This window comes from Rhinatrema bivittatum, chromosome 5 (genome assembly GCF_901001135.1).
Source record: "Rhinatrema bivittatum chromosome 5, aRhiBiv1.1, whole genome shotgun sequence".
Lineage (NCBI taxonomy): Eukaryota > Metazoa > Chordata > Amphibia > Gymnophiona > Rhinatrematidae > Rhinatrema > Rhinatrema bivittatum.
In genome coordinates, this window is record NC_042619.1 from 320,374,163 (window position 1) to 320,397,976 (window position 23,814).

The window sequence follows — 23,814 nt, forward strand, 5'->3', positions numbered from 1 at the left end:
GGATGTGAGTATGGGCAGCTAGGACTGCTGTGAAGAAGTACAAGGGTGGACGATGGTGTTAAAATGAAGATTTGCATAGTCTGCGCTGTTTCGCGTGTTCAGTTGTTGGTTTTGTCTTTGTATACTGCTGGGAAATTATTGAATGCACATCTTCACAAAAAGATGATTTTGCAAAAAAAAACAAAAAAAACTGAACTTCTTTATTATCCCCCCTTGTATTCCATGACCTTTGCTAACAACTTTATTAACATAGCCTTTAACTGAACATGATACACTTATTCTGTCTCCGCTTTAGGTTTCTAGGCGCAGCTTCAACATATAGTTTAACTCAATCTTTACTTGCAGACAGGGGTCACTTTTTCAACTCCAAACTTTATTAACAAGCAAAACAATGAACAGAATCTTATTGGGCATAAATTGAAGATAATAGTAACCAGCGCAATCTGGGCCACTGAAATAAAGACAAGTAAAATGATAATTCTGCAGGGTTGGGTCAGATTACCTGCTGATGTATGGACTGACCAGAGATGACTGAAAACAAGTAGAACATCCAGGATCCTCTAGATGTTCAGTCAGAGGTTAATCCTTAAGTGCCAGCTGCACTGAAAATAGCTGAAGTTGTGAACATGCAGGCTGACCACCAGTTGGCAATATAACAGAAAACCAGAAACTATGCAGAATAAACCATAAATGCAGCATTAGCAAACAGACAGGCTGATGCAATATGCCTGGCTGCAGCGCACGGCTCAACCCATGATTGGATGTGCATTTTGGATGCACGTCCACAACCCCGATGCAAAACGGGGGCTAGCGCATCCAAAACGCGCATCCAATCGCACGTGTAGGTAAGAGCACTCATCACATGCAAATACGTTGATGAGGCTATTATCTATTCCATGCAAAAAAAAAAAAAAGTGCACCTGACGCACACATTTTTACTCGCCAAAATTAATGCCTGCCCCGAGCGTCCGTTTTCCTAACCGGCTGACAGCCACCTCTCCCTGGCACCTATTGCCGAGGAGGCACTAGGGGCGCGCAATATCCCCTATCGCCTCCTTTTTGCCATGGCACCTGATTTAAATATTAAATTGGGCGCCCGGTAGAGATGAATCGGCACGCGTTAAGGGAGCACCCTTTTAACGCGCACCGATACTGCATCGGCCTGAGAAAGGGAAAAGGCTGCTGTGGAAGCAGGACACTGAATAAACAGGAAAACCCTTGTGGAGAAAAGACAACACTGAAATGAATTCCATAATCACACAAGATACCTGCTGAAGGCCTTAGATTACATAACAATTAGTGAATTTCAAGTTTTAAATGGGTTTGGTAATGCTATGAGGCCTATTAAAGATGACATAGTTAAGGGCCTTACAAGTACATTTTAAATGGGCTATGAACGTAAATTTCAGGGTTTATGCACGTGGCGGGGAGAGGCAGGGCGGGGGGGGGGGGGGGGGCAGGCCGGGGAGCACCATTCAACACTGTCCCAGGGAAGCGCGTGCCAGCTGGCTGCCGGTGCGCAGAGATTACTTCTGCTCCAGAGGAGCAGTAAGTACCAAAATAAAAAATTTGGGGATAGGTTAGGTTTAGGGGGTGGGGAGGAGAGAGCAACTGCGCGCACATGGACGCGAACGCGCTGCTTTTAAAATCGCTCTGCATGCATTCATCCGGCTCCAGGCTCAGGCGTTGGTCACGCAGCTGAAAAGTATGAGAAGGCAGTGGCTTGTACAGGCCGAAGAAAGCCACTGTGGTAGCTGACTTGGTTCTTGCGGACTGGAGGAGGGGTGAAGCTGCAGCTGAATCAGGCCACCGTCTCAGACGTAGGAGAAGGAAAGAGAAAGTGTTGGTGTCAGGCTGGGGATTGCGGAGTGCTGGGCTCACGCTAGGGAAAATGCTGGGTTCAGGAGGGAAGGGGAAAGAAAGGTGTGAACGAGAGTTGGGAGAGCAGGGAAGGGGGAAGAATGCTAGGTTCAGGAAGGAGAGAGAGAGGAAGTGTTTTATGTGTGTCAGAAAATGTATCTCCTCTCTCCCCTCGTCTTCCTAGTAGCCATCCATGTTAATCTCAGGATCTGCCCAAAAATCAGTCCTGGCTGATACTGTAATAGACTTCAAAAACCTATAGGATAAACAAACAGGTTCTTACTAGCAAAAGGTGAAGAGACAGCAGAGGCAGTAGTGTGGGGTGACCTGCACAGAACGATGGCTTGCGACCCTAATAGCTGGGGGCAGTAGAATGCCTTTCTGGTTGAGCGGTGCCAGCCAAGCTCTGCCCCAGCTCTCCCCCAGCTCCACCCCCAAGCTCCGCCCATGTTCCCACTGTCAAGTTTTACTTTACATTTTACAGTTAATGTCATTCTAGCTTACATACATTTTTTTTGCATAAATCAGAGTATAATTATTCATTTCCAGACTAATTAAAAGCTTGATGCTAGAAAACCAGACAGTGTGGTAAAGGAGAAAAACGACAAAATCAGCATTACTAATAGAAGTGTCAGTACTGAGCGACTATTCTGTACTATGTATGGAGAGAGAGAAGGTCATTGAGTATCAAGAGATGCAATCAAAGACCAAGAAAGTGTGGCCTAAGGATACAGAAACAATCCTATTTGTTTGGGCAGCACTCACCGGATTAAAAAGAACTTCCAAACTAATCTCAATATGTTGCCTGTCTATATAACACCTTAACAAGCTTCAGAAAGAAGTTGTGTGGCACAATGCAAGCATTAACAAGAGCACTAACAGTACATTTCAGAGACGCAGATCATCCCCAACATTCTGTACCCTGGCTTAAGAGAGGTTAATTCTTGTCATTGTATGTGCAAGACTCACACACCTTTCTAACAATGGGGACAGAGAAGGGTATTTTCCCCTACAGCTTACTAAACAAAAAAAAAATCTGGTGTCATCTAAGTAACAGAAACACAGATTTCTTCCACTGTCAGGCACATTGTGAAATAATATAATCCTGGGTAAAAAAAAAACACTCAGCAAATATGTAGCAAACCTGCCATACTACAGCAGCACAAACTCACATGACTCCAAAAGCAACAACTCTACCTAATATGATTAGGCAGCACTGTAAATATTACACCGGGCTCTAGAACACCAATACACCTCCTGCTGGGAAAACACAATGAACAAGACTGCTCTAGATCCCTACACAGAAACTTCATGCTAGCAGAATACCTCACCTAGTAAAACATGCAGAATGACCCTCGACAAATACAAAATAAGTGATCTGCTGCAAGCGTGGGAGTGTGCTGAGAGGATTGTGGCTTCCTTTGCTACCGGTGAGCTACACGCTGTTTCAGCATTGTTTGTGAGCCTCTGAATTATCAGGCTTGCTGGTCCCACCCTCTCAAACTGACATGCTGATTTGTGACTGCCTTCCTGCAACATCATCCTTTAGGGCCTAGATAACCAAAGAGATGAACTGCTGCTGCGGTGAGCCTAAGAGGATCTCATCATAAGGAGCCTCTTTGGAAGATCTTGATAATATTCTTTATTCTGTTATTATTATTTATGGAGTCTATGATTCTGCAGATGATGGGAAGGGAAAGGTATGCTCAAGGTTATAAGGCAGATTTGGGTAGGAAGATTTGGAGGGGGGTCATCAGTTAATTGTACATAAGAACATAAGAAATTGCTATCCAGGTCAGACTAAGGGGCCATCAAGTTCAGTATCCTGTTTCCAACAGAGGCCAATCCAGGATACAAGCACTTGGCAATTACCCAAACATTAAATAGATCCCATGCTACTAATGTTGGTAATAAGTAGTGGCTATTCCCGAGGTCAACTTGATTAATAGCAGTTTATGGATTTCTTCTCCAGGAACTTGTCCAAACCTTTTTTAAACCCAGTTACGCTAACTACCTTAACCACATTCTCTGACAATGAATTCCAGAGCTTAATTGTGCATTTAGTGAAAAAACACTTTCTCCATGGTGAGACCACACCTTGAATACTGTGTACAATTCTGGTCGCCACATCTCAAAAAAGATATAATTGCGATGGAGAAGGTACAGAGAAGGGCTACCAAAATGAGGGGAATGGAACAGCTCCCCTATGAGAAAAGACTAAAGAGGTTAGGACTTTTCAGCTTGGAGAAGAGACGGCTGAGGGGGGATATGATAGAGATGTTTAAAATTATGAGAGGTCTAGAACGGGTAGATGTGAATCAGTAATTTACTCTTTCGGATAGTAGAAAGACTAGGGGGCACTCCATGAAGTTAGCATGGGGCACATTTAAAACAAATAAGAGAAAGTTCTTTTTTACTCAACGCACAATAAAACTCTGGAATTTGTTGCCAGAGGATGTGGTTAGTGCAGTTAGTATAGTGGTGTTTAAAAACGGATTGGATAAGTTCTTGGAGGAGAAGTCCATTACCTGCTATTAAGTTCACTTAGAGAATAGCCACTGCCATTAGCAATGTTAACATGGAATATACTTAGTTTTTGGGTACTTGCCAGGTTCTTATGGCCTGGAATGGCCACTGTTGGAAACAGGATGCTGGGCTTGATGGACCCTTGGTCTGACCCAGTATGGCATTTTCTTATGTTCTTATGTTCCAGTTTGTTTTAAATGTGATACTTGCTAACATCATGAAGTGCCCCCTAGTCATTAAATTATCTGAAAGAGTAAATAACCAATTCACATTTATTTACCCATCCTAGTTCTCTCATGATTTTATAGACCTTTATCATATCCCCCCTCAGCCGTTTCTTCTCCAAGCAGAACAGTCCTAACCTCTTTAGCCTTTCCTCATAGGGGAGTTGTTCCACCCCCTTTATCGTTTTGCTCACCCATTTCTGTATCTTCTCCAGTGTAATGCAACTTTATCTTTTTTTAGATGCGGTGATCAGAAATGCACACAGTACTCGAGGTGTGGTCTCACGATGGAGCCACAGGGAAACATTATGACATTCTCCATTTTATTCACCATTCTCTTCCTAATAATTCCTAACATTATTTTTTTGACTGCCGCAGCACACTGAGCCGACGATTTCAATGTATTGTCCCGAGAGGCTGGGTATTTTAACTGGGAAGGATTTGGCTGGGAAGCGGGATGGAGAGTTGAAACCAAATCAGCATTTGTTTAATGCTCACTCATATCAAAAATATTGGCTGTATATTTATGATTTAAAAGTGGAAACTAAGGTTGATTTATTGTGTATTACTGAAACTTTGGTTAATAACAGGCAGGCATTGGCTATTTCTCAAATTTGTCCATTAGGGTATAAGATTGTTTTGCAAAAATAGGTCAGGTAAGCTAGGTGGGGGAGAAGTTATTATATTTAGAAACTGTTTTTTGCTTAAGCAGCTCTTCTTGGAGCTGAATGGGTTCTAAATGTATTTTACTGAAACTTGATTTTAAAGTTCCTATTGTAATGTTGCTGTAGTATTGTCCTCCGGGAAATTCATTAGAGTTATTAGATCAGGTCTTGGAAATCATTTTAGCACAGTCTGACAAAAGTGAGCAACTGCGGTCATCAAGAGTCACAAACAGGCCTGTTTTTTTTTTTTTAGAACATCCATAATGAATTAGCATACAATGGAAGCAATGCATACAAATCTATCTCATGCATATTCATCCTGAAAAACAGATCTGTTTGTGGCTCTTGAGGACTAGAGTTGGCCACCCCTGATCTATGACATATTCTTATTTAATAGTTATAATCACCAAGTGGATTTAGATTCTTGTATGAAGACTGAACAATTTTTGTCTATGCCCTCAACATGGTGCTTGGGTCTCAATTGGCTCGTAATGATGGGAAATTATAATTTCTTGGGATGGAATGTTTTTTCTGGCTAGATCATTATGTGGTGAAAATTAGTTTTAAAATTTTAAATTTGAGTAGGGATATTCAAAGGCCCTTGGAAGATAAACGTAAGTACCATAAGCTTGAGCAGGATACATTTGAGGAGCCTTTCAATTCTTCGAATCTTATGAGGTGGTAAACATGGGGGGTATGGTGCAAGGGTAATATAACATATCTCAGGATCTTAAACAATTGGTATCTGGTAGTGGTGAAAAAATGAATAAACAGAGGCTCATTTCTCCTTGGTTTACTGCAAAATTGGCAGAAAGTAAATAGGAGTTTGCATCACTTAGAGCACCGCTAGAAGAAATCTAGTTCTGAGGCTAGACTGATTTGGTGGAAAGCAGATACTGCCTATTTTAAATGCATATTGGAGATTAAGAAGAATGTTTATTCAGGAATTATAAAAAGAGCTGATAGCATCCAAAGGTTTATGTATAAAGTGGTAAGATCTTTGTTAGGAGAAGTTAGATGCATCTATGAGGTTTGAGAATTTACCAGATTGTGAAATATTGGCTTCTTTTCTTCAGGAAAAAGTTTGTAAATTAAAGTGTGTCTTGGAGTGGGTAGTTCTAGGGTTGAAATGAGGAGAGTTGATGGTGGAGGAGGAAGAGAGATTGGTTGATTTGATGAGTGGATCTAGCCAGGTTTGTATGAAAGAGTTTGATCAACTTTCATTGATGGTGTTGCGCCCGTCGGTCTCAGATGGCTGTGACCTTTGTTGCTTACCTCATTTCTTCCTACAGCACCGAGTCTAGGGAGGATGGCTGCCTCCGCTTCCACACGTCAACCTCCATGACGTGCCCAGGATGGCGTGGGCGCTCCCGGCAGCCATCTTGCATCCGGGGTAACCTAGGGCATGCGCGCGCCTGCCCCCTTCTTGTATGCGTCATGGCAGGAACCTTGGGGGCGTCCCCACTGCATAATGTCATCCACCTACAATACTTAAGCTCAGCTGACCATCCAAGCTACGAGTTAGCAAGGATTCCTGTCCTGCTTAATTCCGCCATTCTGGGACTTCGCTTCACTGTTCCTGTCTGGGTGATCTCTGTACCCGCTCCTCGGGGGCCTTGTCACACCTAGGGCTATCCGCTCCTCGGAGAGCCATCTCTAACTGTCTCATCTTCCTTTCAGTGAGCTTCATCACCATTCCTTGGACGACCCTCCGGTGCTCCTGTTCCGGGTCTCCATGGTGCCTACTCTACAACTGGCTTCCTCTAACTCTGAGTGAGTACTGGACCTACTCTTCCTTCATCGTGTGGATTCTCGGGTTATCCCGCTCTGCAGACCACTACTGGATCCATACTATCTTGTGCAACCATTACCACCAGCATCCAGCCTACCCCGCGCTGCGGACCACTACCAGAGATCGCCTGCACAAAGCTTCATCAAGAGAAGGTATTCCCGGGTTACCCCGCGCTGCGGGCCACTACTGGATCTGTACCACCTTGTGCAACATTCAGCTTCAGACTCCGGCTTATCCCGCACTGCGGACCACTACCGGAGACCATCAGCACAAGTCTCATCTCAAGGAAGTATTTCCCGGATTACCCCGCTCAGCGGACCACTACCGGAGAAGCCTGCTTGCAGGCTATTTACTTGGACTGAGTCTATTAACCCGCTCCTCTGGTTATTCTTGCTGCATAATACAGCTATTACCTCTGTTGTCTATCACTGCTGAGATCCCGCCTGTTGTGGTGAGTCCCCACAGGGCTCCTCACCTAAACCAGCTGATTGGCTATTATTTCCATGATATTTAAGTTTTTACATTTTAGGTGTATGCCTATTGCAAAGATGGTGCATAGACAGTCGAATTTTAATCATAAGTTGTAAACAGGTCATTTTTTTGTATTTATGGTTGTATAATATTTCACCTGTCCTGTTTATGTGACACCTTAAAAATTAAATCAGCAAAAGGATCATAGAAACAAAAATTTACTATTAAACTAAAGACCAAAAACTATTACAAATATATATGTATATAGTTTAGTCCTTATTCAGTGGCACATGGCTCTTCTTGGCTTGTCTCTTGTATTCACTAAATAGAACATCTCTTGTCACTGTCCAGCAATAGTCTGCAAGCATTGATGTGCCCATTTACCCTGACACCATTTTTCCATTGCTACAATGTCCTGGTGAAATCACTCACATTGCTCATCACTCACTGCTTCACAGTTCAATGGAAAAACATCTAGATGAGAGTGCAAAAAAATTAATCTTTCGTGACATGTTTTGTACGTCTTGAGGAGGATTTTCACCAACTCCTTGTAGTTGTCTGCCTTGTTATTTCTGAGAAAATTTGTTACCACCAACTGGAAGGCTTTCCATGCTGTCTTTTCCTTGCCACTCAATGCAGAAGTCAATGCAACATCTCAAAGAAGTTCACGAATCTGAGGGCCAACAAAGACAACTTCCTTTATCTTATTTTCCCTCAACCTTCGAAATTTAGCACAGAGTTACTCGAAGTTACTTGAAGTTATGCCCAAGAAGCAAGTACTGTCCAAACCCAGTCATAGATTTATTCATAGATTCAATCAAAGATGTTTATTAGTCATTTCTGGTTTAATTTGAGAAACTTTCTCTTTTTTAACTCACTAATCCTCTGCAATTTTCAAGTCAAAGGTCATATTTACTGACCCAATAGCATATTCAGATTAAACCTACTTGTTTTAAAGCCAATCAACAATTTTAAGCATCATTTTCATTCTCAGTGACCCAGATTTAGAAAAGTTTGAATACATTCATTTCGGAAGCATTTTGGCTGTAGACTAGTGTTACAGGCCAATTTCTGATTTGCCTTTTGATGCTAAATTAATAAAAAAAAGTAGTAATCAAACAGATTTACAAATTTTGTGATTGGATATTGCTCAGGCAGGTTTTGTAATAGGAGTAGTATGGAGACTGCTATGGTGGCATTATTTCATGAGGTTTTGCCTCGTTTGATATTGGAGAAACTACTAGTTATTTAGTGTTGGACTTATTGAGCATGTTTGATCTAGCGGATCACTCAATTCTGATTAGGTGAAATGCTGAGTTGGAGTTGGGGAGTCATGTCTTGAGATGGATTTCTGCTTTTCTTTCAGGGACTTAAGGATTTCAGGGGACGAATTCAGAATTTAAGGAAGTTTTGCATGGATTTCCACAATGCTCTTCCTTGTCTTCCTTGCTTTTTAATATTTTGTTATCACCTCTTAGTAAGTTTATTAGTGTTTCTATTTTTACCCCATATATCTATGTAGATGACATACAGCTGGTGGCTCCCTTGGGGAAAGATCTGGAGGAGTCCTCTTTTGGGTTGATAGTTGTTTACAGATGGTAGGAGATTGGCTGAGAAAGGATGGTTTAGTTCTGAGCTCAAGTAAAACTGAACTATTGCAGATTGGGTTGGGTTTCCATCAGTTATTATCTTCATTAGATTCACAGTTGTTGTTGGTTCCAGCGGAGGAGGTAAAATCTCTAGGAGGCTGGATCCTATGCTATTTCATCTGTGGCAAAAAGAGCATATATGAATTTAAAATTGGTTAGGCAACTGAAACCTTTTTGAAGACGATGATTTGTACCTTAGTTATTATGTCTCAATTTGATTATTGCAATGCACTTTGCCTGGGACTCCCGGGTAAAGCCATTCGCAGGCTGCAGATTGTACAGAATGCTGCTGCACGTCTGATAACCAGTAATTCCCAATGAATGTTTGCTTTTACAGATGCACTGGCTTTCTAATGCTTTGCGTTTCAATTTAAATGCTTGGTTTTAGCATTTAAGATTTTGAAAGGTAATTGTCCATCTCATCTTAGGGGCTGGTATAGCTGTCAGCGTGTCTTAAGAACTAATCAGTAATTTCACTTACAGCTTCCGTCAGTGAAAGCTTTTCACCATGTGTGGCTGCAAAACTGAGCCTTTTCAGCATCCATTCTGGAATTCTCTCCCTCTTCAGCTTAGGGAAGAAGATAACCTTTTGAGGTTTCGGAAAGGGTTAAAAACTTGGCTGATGTCGCTAAGGGGTTGACTGAATAGGTAGAAATGCAGAAGAGGTCTTTCAGCTACTTGGCTTCATGTTTTTACTGTCTTGTTTTGTTTATTGTATTGTTTATATTTGTATATCATTTTGGACTCATTTATTTAAAAGCGATTCCTAAATACAATAAAATGAAATAAAATGACATGATCACAAATTAAAAACAGAAGTATGCAGGCAAAAACCAGAATGGCAACTTTGAGAACCCAGACTCCGCATGCAATACAACACCGGCGCACTAGAAACAGATATGCATTTCCTCCTAGACTGAGCCGGGCCTCAGTCATCGTGGGGAGCAAGGACAGTTATGTTACATAACACCCCCTCACGAGCAAAATGACAAAGTCTCAGCAGCTCCCACAAAACATGTTATGTCAGGGTTGCTGGGCCTTTGCCGTTTTTCTTGTGGGAAGTGGGTAAAGGTCGGGGCAGGAGGGAGAGACAGCAACAGGAGGAATGCAAGCAGGGAGAAGAGAGATTCAATGCTGGTCTTGTAAGAATCATAGGGGAAGATGACAAAGCTTAAAGTGGCCTACTAGAGGAGGCCAGTATGTTAACGGATTCTGTGCACGACTGGCATAGAAATGAAGAAAGATGGGGGTAAAAGGTCTGAGAGATCAAACACAAGTCAAAAGCCTTAGTTCAGTCCCCCCATGCATTTAATTTTGTTCCAACTTTACCCTTTTCCTTTGCAGTCCCTCTCAAATCACTCACCAACTCTGAAAAGTGGAAAAGTCTGATGCCCCCACCCCAACACCTCCAAACAAAGGTCTTAGGCCATTTCAAAATTATAAAGGGGGGGGGGGACCCACATGCAAACCCCAAACTACATCCATTTCTTATGAGAAAACTGCCAAATGTGTTCGCCTCTCGTGGCCCCCTCCCCAAATCTTTGGATCTCTCACCCAGATGTTTCGATGTCTCTCCAAAGATCTGCCTCCACACCAAAGGGCCGATGCAATATCACACGCGATCAAATAGGCACCCGTATTATTTAGTGCCCATTTTCCTAACGTGCACACATCCATCGCTCCTGGGCACTCAATGCCACATTTAAATGAGCTACTGAGTTAAAAAGGACGCGCTAGGGAAGATTGTGCATCCCTGGTGCTGAAATGCATCGGGCGCCCAAGGAAGGAAAACGGGCGTTCAGATCGAGCGACTGTTTTATCCCGCCACAGATAATTTACACGCCCAATATACACTCTGTAAAAACAGCCTGGAGTGTGTAGATTGTGCATGTACATTGTGCTGCCAGAAATTATTTTTTTAATCGAGCCCTTATATTTTTCCTTAAATGTTAACCACTGCAAGCATTAGATCTTAGTATCGCAAAGATACTAATTAAGAGGACCCACAGAGAGCAATATTTTTTGCTTTTTTCATGTATCCTTGACTCACCATATGACTTAACACCAGCCCCAGAGCTGGTGTTAAATTTGCCAGGTTAAAAAGGGTGCTTCGGACGACCGTCAATTTTCTGTATCACAGGGTAATAGCTAATAGCCTCGTCTCCATGGAATTTACATGTGATGAGCGCTATTGGCTATGTACTTGTTTTGATGCACATTTTGGACACACTAATCCCCTTATTGCATCGGTGTTAGTCTAGTGAGTCCAAAACGCACATTCAACCAAGGGTAAACCTGTGCACTAGGATGGGCACACTTTACTGCATCAGCCCCAAAGTTTGATTCAGCTAGGTCTAGCTGTTCTAAAGCTATAAGGGGCGGGGACAAACACATAAAAACACAAACTACAACACGCACAGCAGTGGCGTACTAAAGGGAGGTGGAAGGGTGCGGTCCATCCCGGGTGACAGCTGGAAGGTCGGCAGCCACGAGCAGAGCCCATCGCACTAGAAGAAGGAGGCCTCTGGGTTGCAAGCGGTGGGAGAACTGGGTGGCCGCATGAGCCCCATGGGTCTGGAGCTGGCAATTGCATAGCCTTTTCCTCTTCCTGCCCCTTGCGGCCCGGAAGAGGAAGTGATGGGTCCGTGCAGGCGGGAAAAAGGAAAGGTCATGCAGTCGTGGCCCGAAGCAGGAGGAAGAGCAATAATGCTGCCCCCACACTCCCCACCGCAGATGCAGGAAGTAGAGCTGCACCAGCCCCCCCCCCCCGTGCCGCCTCAAGAAAAATGAAGAGTCTCCGTCTGTCGCGGGGGCTGAAGGAGGAAACTGCTGCTGTGCTTCTGATGGGGAGCGGGGTAGGAAGTGAGAGAGTATGTTTGTGTCTATGTGTGTGTTAGAGTATGCATATGTGTGTGTGTATGGGAGTGAGAAATGGAGGGAGCCTGTGTGCAGGGGTGTGTGAAAGTGCGTGCAAGAGAGAGAGAGTGCCTGTGTGAGGCAGAGAGGAACTGAAGATCACTGGGGGGGGGGGGGGGGGGGGGGGGGCAGGAGGGATGGAGAAGTGAATCTGGGGGGGCGGGGAGTGCCAAAGGAAGTATCCACCCCGAGTGCCAAATATTTTAGGAACGCCACTGACGCACAGACATTTTACCATCCAATATGCCTCTCTATTCTATTGAAACAAGGCTGAAAAGGAAGAAAGAACTGAATTTCAGCAGAAAATCTTTGCTGAGCCCTTTGAATAAAGGACAACTTGACATTTTGCTTTCTTCTTGCCCTTCTGTACACATCCTATAAGCCCCACCATCCACCTTGTGTTGACACTGTGTAGAAACATATTGTTGCGCCAGGAGGTGGACCTTTGGCCTGGTGCAGGATTGGTAGGCTCCCTGGTCAGACCCAGAGAGCGCCTGCCACTAGGAGGTGGAGCACAGGAGGAGACAGAGGCTAGCTGGAGCTTCACCAGTAGCAACCCAGGGTTCCCTTAGGTTCAGCCCTTGGTTACCCGGGCCGCCTGGTCTTAGGTGGGCCTTGCAGGATCTCCGAGAGATGAAGTTCAGGGGTGTGCCCACCACGAACAAGGGTGCGCGATCGATGTTTAGGTTAGGAAGTCCGGGAGCCAGAGAAGGCCAGAACAGAGTCTTTGAATGTGGAGCGAGGATCAAGGCCAGAGTCAAGGATAGCATAGTCAGCCAAAGCAGGGGTCAATACTAGTGGTCAGTCCGTGGATAGTCAATCAGGCAAAGGTCGTTCCAGGCGGCTGTCAGATGTGGTCAGTGGTCAGGCAGAGGTCGGTTCCACGCAGCGTGCAGATGTGGTCAGTGGACAGGCAGAGGTCAGTTCCAGGCAGCATACAGACGTGGTCGAAGAAACAGGCAAAGGTCAAATCCAGGCAGCGGTCAAACGTGGTCAAGTAAAAGGCAGAGGTCAGTACCGAGAAGACAGTCCGAATGGTACTACCTGGGGAGACGAAAGAACAAGAGGACGCTGGAACAGGAGAATGCTGGAACAAGACACCTGAACAAGATACTGGAACGCAGGAAGGCAAACTTGCTATCATAACGTGATCGACCCGATTGCCAAGGTGAGGTCCTGGGAGACAAGGCCTCGCTTATATACTAGGCAGGGATGATATCATCACTGAGCGACCCGGCCGGGTTTCCCGCGCTTGGCCCTTTAAATTGAAGGAGGACAGCCGCACATGCACGCCTAGGGGCAGGGCTGAGGAGACGCTGGATGCGGAGCCCCGGCGGGAGCTCCGATGTGAGGCCTGCGATGTTGCCCGTGTTGGAGCGGGCCGAGGAGAGTGACGGGGACGGCCGGGACCAGCAGCGGAAGGGAGATCTGAGCTTGTGGATGGTTGGGAGAGGTGAGCAGGCCCAGCCGTGGAGCGTACGCATCCGAGAAGCGCAACAGTACCCCCCCTTCTAGGCCTCCTCCTTACCGGCCTTGGTTTGTCAGGGCGGTCTCTGTGGAAGCCCTAGAGGAGTTGTTTGTCATAGATGTGGTGGGAGGGCTACCACGAGTTCTCCTCAGGCCCGAAGCCCTCCCACGACAGGAGATACTCCCAATGGCTGTGTCTTTTCCGGACATCTAAGACTTCTCGTACCTGTAGTGTCTCTTCTGGTTCTGCAGAAACGTGTGGTGGAGGAGGAGGAGCCTTACAAGAAGGCCATGAGAGTACTAGGGATTTCAATAAAGAAACACGAAAGGTATTGTGGATACCCATTGACCTTGTAAGCTGGAGTTTGTACATTACCGCTCCGACACGGCGGAGGACTGGGAATGGGCCGATGAACGTAGGTGCCAGTCACTGAGAGGGTAATCGCAATTTGATATGATTGGTGCTCAACCATACTTTTTGGCCTGATCGGAAGAGTGGAGCCAACTGTTGATGGGTATCAGCAACCCTTTTTGAATGCTAGGCCTGGACTAGACGTTCCTTGACTTGGTTCCATACGAGTCCGATGGCTTGTGCCGTGAACTGAGCCGCTGGCGAAGGCACGGAGAGAGACACTGGCAGAGGCAAGCGTGGTTAGCGGCCAAACACCACGGAGATCGGAGTGACATAGGTGGCAGCAGCAATGTGCGTGTTGTATGACAACTCGACCCAGGGTAACAGATCGGCCCAGTTATCCTGCTGGTCGTTTGCGTAAGACCATAGGAAGGTCTTCAGCGTACGGTTGATTCTCTCCGCTTGGCCATTTGCCTGAGGGTGGTAGGCCGATGTGAAGTTCAGAGTGATATTGAACTTCTTGCACAGTGATCACCAGTACTTGGTGGCAAATTGCAGCCCTCGGTCCAAAATTATTTCCTTGGGCAGGCCATGCAAGTGGAAGACATGTTTCAGGAACAAATTGGCGAGTTCTGGAGCTGATGGAAGGCTCCGCAGAGGGATAAAGTGGCCCATCTTAGAGAAGCGGTCAATGATGACCCAGATGACGGTGTTATCTTGAGACGGAGGAAGGTCGGTAATAAAATCAGTTGATATGCTCGACCAGGGTTCGATGAGTGCTGGGAGCAGTTGGAGAAGTCTCCATGGTCGACCAGTTGGGGGCTTCTGTTGAGCACAGATAGGACAAGAGTCAACATAGTTGTGTGAATCTTTCACCATACTGGGCCACCAATAAAACCTCCTCAACATCTCAAGGGTTCTGGTTCGGCCAGGATGTACGGCTAACTTTGAGTCATGGGCCCAGCGGAGTACATGCTCACGAAGTCGGCGTGAGATGACCATTTTTCTGGCGGGTACCGTGGTGGTAACCGCGAGAGAGACACAGGCCGGATCGATATAGAAACATAGAAACATAGAAACATAGAAATGACGGCAGAAGAAGACCGAATGGCCCATCCAGTCTGCCCAGCAAGCTTCACACATTTTTTCTCTCATACTTATCTGTTTCTCTTAGCTCTTTGTTCTATTCCCCTTCCACCCCCACCATTAATGTAGAGAGCAGTGATGGAGCTGCATCCAAGTGAAATATCTAGCTTGATTAGTTAGGGGTAGTAGGGGTAGTAACCGCCGCGATAAGCAAGCTACACCCATGCTTATTTGTTTTACCTAGACTATGTTGTACAGCCCTTGTTGGTTGTTTTTTCTTCTCCCCTGCCGTTGAAGCAGGGAGCTATGCTGGATATGCGTGAAGTATCAGTTTTTTTCTCCCCTGTCGTTGAAGCAGAGAGCCATGCTGGATATGCATTGAAAGTGAAGTGAAGTATCATGCACATTTGGTTTGGGGTAGTAACCGCCGTAACAAGCCAGCTACTCCTCGCTTTGTGATTGCGAATCCTTTTTTTCTTCACCCCTGTCGTTGAAGCTATGCAGGATATGCGTGAAGCATCAGTTTTGGTTTTTTTTTGTTTTTTTTGTTTTTTCCCCTGCTGTTGAAGCAGAGAGCTATGCTGGAAATGCGTGATGTATCAGTCATTCTCCCATGCCGTTGAAGCAGAGAGCCATGCTGGATATGCATGGAAAGTGAAGTATCAGGCACATTTGGTTTGGAGTAGTAACCGCCGTAACAAGCCAGCTACTCCCCGCTTTGTGAGTGTGAACCCTTTTTCTTCTCCCTTGCCGTTGAAGCAGAGAGCTCTGCTGGATGTGTGAAGTATCAGTTATTCTTCTCCCCTGTTGTTGAAGCAGAGAGCTATGCTGTATATGCATTGAAAGTGAAGTATCAGGCATATTTGGTTTGGGGTAGTAACCGCCGTAACAAGCCAGCTACTCCCCTCTTTGTGAGTGCAAATCCTTTTTTCCATTTCCTCTTGCTGTTGAAGCTTAGAGCGATGTTGGAGTCACAGTAAGCATGTGTATGTTTATTGAATAAGGGTATTGTGTCCAGGCAGTAGCCATCATTCTGGCGAGTCACCCACTCTTCACATATCCCAAGATAATGTGTCTTGGGATGTCTGGTGTGTCCTCTGGTTCGAGGGAGCATGAGAGCGCATCTGTGCAGAGGTTCTTCGATGCTAGCCAATAGCGCAGCTCGAAATTGAATCGTTCAAAGAACAACGCCCATCGGGCTTGTCTTGGGTTCAATAGTTGTGCTTCTTTGAGATGTTCAAGATTTTTATGATCTGTGAATATGGTAAACTTGTGTTGTTCTCCTTCCAGCCATGGGTGCCACTCTTGGAGTGCTAGCTTGATGGCTAAAAGTTCACGGTCTCCAATCGTGTAATTTTGCTCTGCGGGTGAGAATTTATGAGATTAGAAGGAGCATGGTACCAATGTACCTTTGGAGGAGTACTGACTCAACACCGCCCCAGCTCCGATGGCGGATGCATCGACCTCAACGACGAATGGGCGGTTTGGGTCTGGATGTCGCAGACAGGGACCGGAACAGAAAGCCTCTTTTAATGCGAGGAATGCAGCTTGAGCCTTGGGACTCCAAACCCGGAGATTGGTTCCTTTTCTAGTCATAGCAGTGAGTGGAGCAGCTAAAGTGGAGTAGTTAGCAATAAAGCTTCTGTAATAATTCTTGAATCCGAGAAATCTTTGTAAGGCGCGGAGGCCTACTGGCTGGGGCCAGTCGCGAATCCCTTGAAGCTTTTCTGGATCCATAGTAAATCCTCGATCGGAGATGATATATCGCAGGAAGGGCAGTCGGTTCTGTTCAAAGATGCACTTTTCCAGCTTTGCGTAGAGAATTCCCGGCAGGGGTCCCGAGCTTGGGCGCTACAGTCACTGGCCCCCAACATTTACTTCCAGTCTCTCTCACCATGGCGAAGGACGCCACCACTGCTCTTATTGATACTGGAGCAAGTGGCAGCTTCATCATGGACGACATCGTCAACCTCTTGAAAATTCCCCTGCAGCCCCTAGAGGTGCCTCTCCGCATCGCATCAATCCAAGGGGGACATTTCCCTGGATGCATCACGCATTGCACGGTGGCCTTCCGCCTCACCGTGGGAACCCTCCATGAAGAAGAAATATCCTTGTACGTCTTGAAACATTCCACACACCCAGTCATCCTAGGACTTCCCTGGCTCCAGGTACATGGACCCCAATTTGACTGGCAATCCCTCCAGCTGGTTCAGTGGGGCCCTCAATGCCAGAAACACTGCTTGAAACAAGTGTCCCCAGCAGCTACCGTCTTGAAGACTACAACTCTTTCTGGCCTACCTGTTCAGTACTCTGATTTTGAGAACGTCTTCTCAAAGCACTCTGAAAGTTTAATTGCCCTATCGAGCTCCTGCTGGGCACCACACCTCCCAAAGGCAGAACCTATCCACTCACTTCCTGAGACTCAAGCGATGTCCGAGTATATCAAAGAGAACCTAGAGAAAGGCTTCATCAGGCCTTCCGCCTCTCCGGCAGGAGCGGGCTTCTTCGTCAAAAAGAAGGACGGAGGATTACGCCCATGTATCGACTATCGTGGGCTTAACGCCATCACCCGCAAGGATCGCTATCCATTGCCCCTCATCAGTGAGTTGTTTGATCGCCTGCAAGGGGCCCATATCTTCACGAAGCTGGATCTACGAGGGGCATACAATCTCATACGCATCCAGCCTGAGGACATTTGGAAGACCGCTTTTAACACCAGGGATGGCCACTACGAGTACATAGTGATGCCTTTTGGCTTTGTAATGCCCCTGCGGTCTTTCAATACTTGATGAATGAGATCCTCCGAGACCTACTATATTCATTTGTAGTTGTATATCTAGATGACATCTTGATCTTCTCAAAGGACCTGAAGACCCATCGCACTCACTCTCTCTGAGGCATTGAAGAACTGTCCTGACGTGAGTGCGGGACAAATGGCTTCTTAGTAAGTGTGTTCTAAGGACAGTGACATCTAGTGGCCAGACCGGGAGGGTCTGCCACACTATGAAGGAAATATTTCCTTGTTACTCTTGAGTTGACCCTGTTTGAAATTCATAACATATCCACTTAGTGTAGAATGAACTTTCCACTGAAAAATGTTTGCTTCCTGTGCATTATGATAGAGACACTGAAATCTCAAAACGTATAAATATCACCTCCACACTTTTCCAATTAGGATACATAAAATAAAACCAAGTGCCGGGGAATTTCAAATCCTTGCACCAGTTAGTGGGTTCTGAAAAGCAGATCAGATGGTGTGGTTGCTGGGCTCCACTGAACACAGAAATGTCTGTCCTCTGTGGATGAACTGACAACCCTCTAAGTCAGGGGTCAGGAACCTTTTTGGCTGAGAGAGCCATAAACGCCACATATTTTAAAATGTAATTCCATGAGAGCCATACAATATGTTTAAAACTAAATACAAGTAAATGTGTGCATTTTATGTAAGATCACACTTTTAAAGTACAATAAGTCTCTGAAAATATTACACCAGGCCTTAAGACACCAATACATCTCCTATTAGGAAAACGGACCAAGTCAGGCTGCTATAGAGTCCTACACAGAAACTACACGCCAGCAGAAAACCTCACCTGAATCACGTGCTGTCCCTCACCTAACATAGAATAAAGAGACCAAAACGCATAACAAGAAGCATGCAGACAAAAACTGAATTGGAAACTGCAACAAGCCAGAGTCTCTGTATGCAGTGTAACAAAGGAAAAAAGAAACATCACACATCCTTATAAAACAAATCAAGAAATATAAAATCATCAGCAGTAAAACTGTACTAACAAAAAGAACATATTTCGAAACAGCTGATGAGTGGAATATCCAATAATTAAAAACTCATATAAAACATTTCCAGATACCAACAAAATATTTCAAAATAGCAGACACAAAGATCCAGTAATGAAAAATAATAAGGATACAAAAATTTTTTTGCTCTGCATACCTGGGAACGTTTGATATCCAGGTGTCCTGAGATTGTTCTGAATTAGCAGGAGGTGGGGTGGTTTGCTTGGAACTTTCTCCTCTCTCAGTCACATACCAGCGCTCTCTCTCACACTGGCTCTCAATGACACACCTATACACACATGCTCTCAGTCACTCACATATACAAATGTTTTTTCTCTCTCACTTATATAGGCTCTTAATTACACATTTACACACATGCTGTCTATCTTTTCACGCTTACACACACACAGGCTTTCAATCACATAAATACATGCTGTCTTTTTCTCTCACACACAGACTCTCATTCACATGCTTACAAACATGTCCTCTCTTTCTCTCATTTACACACAGGCTCTCAATCACATACTCACATGCTCCCTCACCTAAATCAGCTCTCAATCACACACATACACACATGGTCTCTCTCTCTCATTTAAACACAGGCTCTCAATCACATACTCACATGCTCCATCACCTAAACCAGCTCTCAATCACACACAGACACACATGATCTCTCTCTTACTTATACACACAGGCTCTTAATCATACATACACATGATCTCTCTCACACACAAAGGATCTCAATCATACACACATACTCTTTCAAACAAACAGGTTTTCAATTACAAACTTACACATACAGGTTCCCAATGGTAAACTTACATTCATGCTCTCTCTCTCACAGGCAGGATCTCAATCACAGACATACTCTCTTTCACATATACAGGCTCTCAATCAATCATTCACATACATGCAATCTCTCACTCACACACACAGGATCTCAAACACACATGCTTGCTCGCTCATTCACTCTCCCCCCCCCCCCCCGGGAACTCGCGGCAGCAGCAGCCACCTCCCAACGCTAACCTCCTTCATTTTCAGCCCTCGCGGAGGCGAAGGCGGAGTCCCATCGGCCGCGGTTGAAGATTTTCATTTTCCTCCGAGCCGCGCTGCAGTCTTCTTCCCGCGCAGGCACCCGATGCTCTCCACTTCCTCTTCCGGGCCGCGGGAAGAAGAGAGCACCGGCGTGCTCTCCTCTTCCCGCGGCCCGGAAGAGGAAGTGGAGAGCATCGGGTGCCTGCGCGATGACTCCAGCGCTGGCACCCGGCTGACACCCGATGACTCCCGCGCAGGCACCCGGATGACTCCAGTCGGCGCGGGAAGAAGAGACCACACTAGCGTGGTCTCTTCTTCCGCGCAGGCACCCGATGCTCACCACTTCCTCTTCCGGGCCACGGGGGGGGGGGAGGGGGGGGGAGGAGAAGAGAGCACGCCGGTGCCGCTGTCTCCAGCTGTCCTGCCGCGTTCCGCCCGGGCTGACAGCATTTTAAGCCCGGGCGGCGGAGGACCGGGGAGCAGCTGGGTCAGCGGGGAACCGCGAAGTATGGCGACACTTGTCTGCGAGCCAGATGCAGCCCTCAAAAGAGCCATATCTGGCTCGCGAGCCATGGGTTCCCGACCCCTGCTCTAAGTAATTAGCCTTTTCTGCCCTGGAACAGTTCACTCGCAGTGAACTTCAACCTTTGGTGAACCCAAACCAGGGAAAATAGTTCACTCCACACCTTGGATTGGTGGTTCCAGTATTGCCAAAGTTTATTAAATACAAAAATAAGTTGTCTTATACCATGTCAATTCTCCACAGGCTTCTTCAGTAAAAATAAGCAGTCAGTAAGAAAAAAAACAAAAATCCTTAGCAGCACAACAAACTCTTCTGCACAGGAAATTAATTCCTGGCAAAATCCAGCATAGATAATCAGTAACAAGATCAGTCATTTACTAAGTTCTTGCAAGTAAAATAATTAATGAGACTTCCAAAGAGAGATTGCTCTCTCTGGTGTTGTCCCTATGATTCCTCCCGGGGCTTCTCCCAAATAAGAAAGCTAAAGCCTGAGGGGTGGAGTTTTAGACTGACTCTCTGGAAAATTGGTGTTGCCTCCATCCATATGTGTGCATGTTATAAAATCAGCTGTATGTGAGTACATGTGCGCACCATTTTATATGGACACATGCACATGCGTGCAAATGCCGCCACTAGTGCATAAGTGGGAGCATTTTGCTAGGAATACAGGCTGACACAAATATCTGTTTCCCCAGTTCGTTGCCAGTTCGACCTGGTAAAGGATAAGACTTCCTAATCCCCACTAGCTTAATAGCCTCCCTTTTACCCTATTAGTCCCGACCCTTCAAACCTTGCTGACTGGCCCTGATTTTTTTATTTTAAAACTTACAAAACATCTATAGCAGAAGAAAGTTAGGAGGTAGGGGACCCTGGGGTGTGCTTGTGCACATAAATACTCACGTGCACACTTCAGGTTACAGACCCAGAACGCACTTGCCCCGCCCAGATTCTGCCAATGCCCTGCTCCTTTTATGACTTCCCGATTTGTGCGCATACTGGGAAATACACACATACTCAGGTGCCTCTTAAAATCTGCACAGTGCACGCTGGCCCGAGATACTTGTGTATCTCTTAGCTTTGGCGCATGTAGGGCTTTTAAAATCAACCTGTTAGGTTCTTGGGTTCATTTCCATGTGTGTACTTTTAGCCACATTTAGGGAGGTGTTCCTGGGGGCATGTTTCGGGAGGCATCACAAAATAATACACGAAGACTGTATTTTCAAGACTACATGTGTCATTTCCTTACAAAATCTACCCGCAGAAAAACCAGGTGCAAAAATGCAGCGCGTTTCAAAGTGAAAGTATGTGCATACTTTCTCTTTGAAACTTGAAGCAAAATCTGTAGGGAAAAAGTGCCCATGCTCTCTGTCCCAGTTTGAAAATTGCCCTCTTTATTGAACCATTTGAACAACTACTCAGAGAGGATGTTTCTCATGAGCTTTCAAGACCTCATAGGTCCTGTCTTCAGATGTAGGGCGACCATATAAGCTCTAGGGATGTGAATCGTTTTTTGACGATTTAAAACAATCGTCAGATATATTTTAAATCGTCAAAAATCGTTAGAGCCGCGATACAATAACAATTCCCCCGATTTATCGTCAAAAAATCGTAAATCGGGGAGGGCGGGAAAACCGGCACACCAAAACAACCCTAAAACCCACCCCGACCCTTTAAAACAAATCCCCTACCCTCCCGAACCTCCCCCAAATATTTTAAATTACCTGGGGTCCAGTGGGGGGGTCCCGGCGTGATCTCCTGCTCTCGGGCCACGGCTGCGTTAATAGAAATGGCGCCGGTGGCCCTTTGCCCTTACCATATGACAGGGCAAATGTAGACCCGTATGACATAGTAAGGGCAAAAGTAGTGCTGGCGCCATTTTGAATATTGGCAATACAGCACGAGTGCAGGAGGTCGCTCCCGGACCCCCGCTGGACTTTTGGCAAGTCTTGTGGGGGTCAGGAGGCCCCCCAAGCTGGCCAAAAGTCCCTGGGGGTCCAGCGGGGATCCGGGAGCGATCTCCTGCACTCGTGACGTCGGGTGACAGGAACCAAAATGGCGCCGGCGCTACCTTTGCCCTGTCATATGGTAAGGGCAAAGGGCCACCGGCGCCATTTCTATTAACGCAGCTGTGGCCCGAGAGCGGGAGATTGCGGGACATCGTGCCAGGACCCCCCCACTGGACCCCAGGTAATTCAAAACATTTTGGGGGGGTTCGAGAGGGTGGGGGATTTGTTTTGGTGTGTCGGTTTTCCCGCCCTCCCCCGATTTATGATTTTTTACGATTTTAAAAAAAACAAAAACATGACGATCAGATTTCCCTCCCCCCCAGCCAAAATCGATCGTTAAGACAATCGATCACACGATTCACATCCCTAATAAGCTCCATATCAAAAGAGACATGTTGAGCCTGTCCTGGTTTTGTCTTAATGCATGCATTAAGATGTAGCCCAGTAGCCCTAATAAAAGCATGATGGGTCTCCATGCATGCATTGCGAGTAAAAGGAGAACTAGGTTAGCTTCGGTGTTTAATGAAGAGAATGTTGGGGAGATACCTGTTCCGGAGAAGGTTTTCATGGGTAATGATTCAGATGTGCTAAACCAAATCACAGTAAACCTAGAAGATCTGGTAGGCCTGATTGACAAACTGAAGAGTAGTAAATCACCTGGACCGGATGGTATCCACCCCAGGGTTCTGAAGGAACTAAAAAATGAAATTTCAGATCTATTAGTAAAACTTTATAACCTATCATTAAAATCATCCATTGTACCTCAAGACTGAAGGGTGGCTAATGTAACCCCAATATTTAAAAAGGGCTCCATGGGCAATCTGGAAAACTACAGACCAGTTAGCCTGACTTGTTCCAGGAAAAATAGTGGAATGTGTTCTAAATATCAAAATCATAGAACATATAGAAAGGCATGGTTTAATGGAACAAGTCAGCATGGCTTTACCCAAGGTAAGTCTTGCCTCACAAATCTGATTTACTTTTTTGAAAGATTTAATAAATATGTAGATAAAGGTGAACCGGTAGATATAGAGTATTTGGATTTTCAGAAGGCATTTGACAAAGTTCCTCATGAGAGGCTTCTAGGAAAAGTAAAAAGTCATGGGATAGGTGGTGATGTCTTAGTGGATTACAAACTGGTTAAAAGACAGGAAACAGAGAGTAGGATTAAATGGACAATTTTCTCAGTGGAGGGGGGGGGGGGGGGGGTAGTGGAGTGCCTCAGGGATCTGTATTGGGACCCGTGCTTTTCAATATATTTATAAATGATCTGGAAAGAAATACGACAAGTGAGGTAATCACATTTGCAGATGATACAAAATTATTCAGAGTATTTAAATCACAAGCGGATTGTGATAAATTGCAGAAGGACTTTGTGAGACTGGAAAATTGGGCATCCAAATGGCAGATGAAATTTAATATGGATAAGTGCAAGGTGATGCATATA